Here is a 5,404-nt window from a genome sequence, read left to right on the forward strand (position 1 = left end):
CTGGGGGTAGCCATTAAGCATCAGTATGGAAAAATGTGCTCATCTTTGGAGTGGTGTTTTCTATGCTGCTCCAGGAACTGTTGTGATTTACCTAGGACAGAGTTTTGAAGTAAGTCATGTTATTTTTTATTCACTGGAGATTGCTTAAATGTGGAATCATATTGGACAAACAACTTACACTATTTCATATGAGTAGTTCTCTTGTGGCAACATAATTTCTCAGAAGTTAGTTTTGATAATAGAAAATAAAATTATGGCAGCCTTAAACCAAATAATGAAACTTAGGAATGGTAATTTTAAAATTTGTTTCATTGATGCAAATTGGAGATCCAACACAACTAATAGGATTAACTCTATTAGTTAACCCTTGAACTTTCCTTCATAGGGAGGGCCGCCTTTTGGAAAAAAAAAAGAGAATTTAAAACAAAGTTCATATTTCATTCATGTCTGAGGCTATAATTTCAACATGCCCCACTTTTTAGGGTGAAACACCCTAAGAATTTAGAGTGGTGGGGTCTGCTAGAGACCTAACTTTTCCAGCAAAGCAAGAAACTGTTCTTTGTATTTATTAAATACACATGGAAGGCAAGGAACAAATGAGGAAGCTGGTGAAAATTGTCTGCGCCACCTCTTGTGCTCTTTCACTTTCTGTGTAGCAATTCTGAAAGAAAAAGCCCTCCTTGATAGTCTTCCAGAGGGCACATTACCTCGGGTTGAATAAAAAGGTTACTAAGGTTTTGTTCAGTATATTCCTTCAAGAAAATCATAGAAGAAAAAAAAACAAAACACATAGCAAATAGTGGATGAATTCCTGGGAGATTTTATAAGACCTATGCAATCTGTACAGAAGCAGTTGAAGTTTAGCTCTACAAAAATAGCTTAGAAATATTCTGTGCTGGCAGCCTTTAGGCATTCTGCTGGAAAAGTGAACCAGTGAACATAAATGCATAGGATCATGGTGCCTGTGCAAATATGAGGTGTGATCATTAACTGAAGAGAAGGGGCCGCTATTTGAATTTATCAGTGAAAAATGAGATGCATCCAAAGTGACTCAATTTTTTTTCGTAAGTTTTGACAGCTGTGTGTGTTACTAACTGATAGAAACCTCTTTAATAAGCTATTGTTGCCATTGTTCAAAAAGCATTTGGTGTTCCTGGGAAGATACTTGGGTCAATAGTATGTAACTATTAAATTTATATTGTATGTGCCTCCAAAAATATTTTAATATACTAAAGACCATAGGTACCTGTTTTGGTAGAAAAATAATCCTTGAATATAACAGTTGACTTTCAATTCCTTGTTCCGTAGTAAATGTTCTGGCATTCATGTTTATTTTTACATTTCCTTTTGCTCTTGTTTCCAAGCTTGAACTGTATGGTGTTGAGAGGAAGTAAAAGAAGTGACTTTTCTGACTTTCTCATTTGTGAGTCACTAGATGGTGCCATTTCACTTCTCTGGAATCAGAAACTATCTTACATATTTTTAGTACCAGTTGGTGGTTGTGCTTTTAAAAGAAAACAATTGGTCTTCTGAGTTATTTTTTTGAAACTATTGCTTTTTTTTTTTCCTGAGACTATGCAATATAGATGTTTTGATTGAATCAAACTAATGTATTAGTAAACATGTGGAAAATGTTAAAGTTCCGTTCTTTTAAATTTTCATCAACTTTCAGTTTTATATTTGTTTACGTGCTTTACTGATGCAACGAGATCAGACTTGATGAAAATACACATTTTAAATGTAGAATTGTTTGAGGGTATTTAAGTATCTGCAGCTTATGTGAATTATGATTCACATATGACTTCAGTTGAGGCATAGTGGTTTTCATCCACTGACAGCTGCTCTGCATTTCTCTGTGTACTAAGAACTGAAAAGAACAGAGTTAACAGTGGCCCATTTATATCTCTTGCTGTAACCCTGGAATATCACAGAAACCACTTAGTGCAGTTTCATGTAATGTGCTAAAAGTTGTTTGGGGAACTGTTATTTCATAATTTCACATAGAAAATGTATGTCACACAATTCACATGCTGACTGCCAGTTAGGTACGAGTGATGGATATTATTTCCAAGTTTAACCACTAAATTGTCTGTTTAGCTGGTTGGAAATGGAGAGGCTTCCAAAACAATTTTTGCAAAATGGCTTGGACACCTTTTTTGTGAGAATGGCAAAGTAGAGCTTTACATTCACAGGAATGCTCGTTATTAATAAAATTATTTACTTTGAGAGATCCTAATATTGGGTTTGACTTGCTAGCCATCAGTTTTTCCTTGGTGAGAAATGATGTTATAAAACTGTAGCTACTGTATTGTGGTAGAAAGTGTTTTACAGTTCGACAAGGTGCAGTGAGTTAGGTTCAGTATGGACTGACTTTATGAGTTTGAGAAGAAGCAGTGAATACTTAAGTTTTGTAAAGCTGTGCAGTCAGTGGGTTATGGTTCTGAGTTGGACTGTGGGCAGAGCCTCTGGAACTTTTACCATAATCAAGCAATCTAAAACCACCTAAGGGTCTGACTGGTTGTGTGAGCTGCTCGGTTTCCTGAGGCTTCCAAGTCACAGTCTCTTTGTTACCTCTTACTTATTTTATAAAGAGCCACACACATCCTAAACATGTGCGGTAGAGAAACGGAGACTTCAGCATATCCTGGTGCTGGATCCTTCAGTTGAGTCAGCCTGCTCGGCAGTTGGATACCTCTCCCCCAAGGGTTGCACAGCCCTGTAGGGCCAGCCAGCAAATCATCCACTTTGAAAGATGGACATGGTGGGAAATTTTGTGTGTATGTTACAAAAGTCTCCTGTTTGCTTTTGTTTGGCTTAATTAAAGTACAGGGAGTTTGAAATCTATCTGTAAACATTTCCTGCTGAATATGTAGCCAAAACTGAAACAAGGTATCAGATTTTACTTTTTTGGTAATATTTCTGATTATCTTACATTTTTGAAATGTAGAACATATAAATATTGCCTTATTTTTAAAGGTCTGTGTGGTAGGTTAAGCTCCAATTTATATTTTCTAGTGATGAAGGAAAATGTCTTTTAAATAGAAGGAAAAAACAAGAAAAAAATAAAGTGAAAGTCTTAATAAGATTTAAATATTCCTTGCAAGCTAATAATAAAAACTTCAGTGTCTTGTTGAATTTTTATGTCCTAAGCTATATTTGTGGTTGAACAAAAGCCCACACCACAACTGAGTTATAAACTTAATTTGATTTTTCAAAATATACTCAATATGTAAGAATAGCTATATATAGTTTTCTTTTAGAATTTCAGAAAATTTGATTACTTGTAAATAATAAAAAAGCATTGCTAGTAGTGCCAGTTGTTCAGAGTCACTTGATAGCATCTGCCTAGTGAATTCACTAGTTCCATTTCGTTAAGGTCTTGACAGAAAGCAAGTGAAAGGGCAAGGGCAGGTCATGTAGCCCCTATAAAATGCACAGAGCTACAATGTGGTGATCTTCTTGTAGTGTGGAAGTTCAAGGGAATATCCCACCCAGCAGCTGGCCAGCTATGGGTATCCAGCTGCCCAGCCGCGAGATATAAGCATTTTCTCTGTCTTTGTTGTTTGCTGTGTTTCTGGGTCTGCTGATCCTGTGACTGAAATGCATGAAATGGGGGCACACAGCTGCATCCAACAGAGTAATTATTACAGCACCCTGGCTTTTTTAAAATCTCTGATTTCTTTATAATGATGCCTTTTCATTTCACCTCTCCAGCTCTTTGACACTAACTGTCTCTTCTCATGTGAAAAGCTTTGGATGTTACTTACATTCCAGTACTTGGTTGAGCTATCTTTATTTTTTTAGATATCAGTATTTGTTTACTTTTTAACTTTTGTCAGGCAGCAGTTTGAAATGCACAGTTCAAACCTTCTCATGGGTACCCCACATCTGAGCATCTTAACCGTTCAATTGTAGCTTTCTGCAATAATAAGACAAATGATTCAATATTACATTTTTGTGTTTGATTAAGGGTAACAGATTTAATTGAGGACTAGGTCTTAAACTCAGATGAGAATTAGTGTGTTGATCTTACTACAGAATTAATGAAAATAACGTTTTACTTCAACACATTAAGCTTTGCAATAGCAAAATTATTCTGTTTTTTTTCCGCCATTTTAGCTGAAGTCCAGAAGGCTTTTTTTCCCCTAAAGCTTCTATATTTAATATGCTTTTCAAAATTTGCTTTTGTTGGGCGTTAACTTTTAGGCATATATGTCAAAAGTAATCGTTTGGGATTTGTTTTCATAAATTAGAGATGATACATGATGAATCTTTTGTCATTCAGTATTTCCTTGGTGAATTTTGAAACACGAGTCAGTTATCCAAGATGTGTTGTACCCTTACACTCTTCATGGTGGAGGAGGTGTAAAAATAAGGTATTTATCATGATCCCACTGCACACTTCTAGCAGAGTAGTCTTGTGACTGATCAGCCAGTTCTGACAAAGTTCTACCAAGTTGACTTCAAACTTTGTTATATAAACTATGATAGGATATCCTGGAGTAAGCTCTCCTTTCTGAACTAAAAAAGAAAACATAATAGCTGCTGTTTTGATAACCTCTTCCTGAGACGAGGAATTCTTGCCTGAACGAGGAAGTGGAACAGTCAGTAAAGCACCTCTGTGAGGATATTTGTATTTGCTGACAGGAAGTGAATACTCTGAGATTACACAGTCACGCTGTAAGGGTGTTGTCACACAGAACAGAAGGGATTTCCTTCTGTCACAAGGAAATGGAAGGAGAGTTCTACATCCCTTCTGGCATCTTATTCTTCCACTTCACTGACTCAATTTATTTAGGCTTCATTTCTGCTATTGGAATCTCAGAAATGGATCATTCCATTAAAAAAATAAGTGAATTGAGATTTTTTTAAACTTGGTTTCGTTTATTATGGTAGTGTGTTAACTACATCTGTCTTTCTGATCATGCCTGATTTTTTCCTGGACATATTGTGCATGTAAGAGTGATAAAAGAAAGCTGCTGGAAACTATTAAAAAAAAAAATGTGATACTTCAATAGGTTTATTAAATGACAGTGGCTACAGAGACCAGAAAACATGAGCTTAGATTCTTTCAGCTTAGGGACCACTGGCAGTGCAAACTGGTAATACAATATTAAAGAAAAACAATAATTCCCATATGCTTGCATTTTCAAAGGCAGTAGGGATTTTATAGGAGGCCTCCATGCAGTTAGAGTGTTTTAAGTGGGAATAGCGGGAATATGATTTGTGTGAATTCCTCTTCAGTATGTTCTTTTGCTTAAGAAACAGTTCTGAAGGAGACATTTTCTCCCAAATGTGTAATGTGTTTAATATGTTTCCCTTGCTGGTACTGTGAGATTTTCCTCACAGTAGGTATGCAATGCTTGGCTAAGGTTTTTATGCTTCTTTTTACAGGTGTCAAGGA

This window comes from Aphelocoma coerulescens, chromosome 10, assembly GCF_041296385.1.
Source record: "Aphelocoma coerulescens isolate FSJ_1873_10779 chromosome 10, UR_Acoe_1.0, whole genome shotgun sequence".
NCBI classification, from domain to species: domain Eukaryota; kingdom Metazoa; phylum Chordata; class Aves; order Passeriformes; family Corvidae; genus Aphelocoma; species Aphelocoma coerulescens.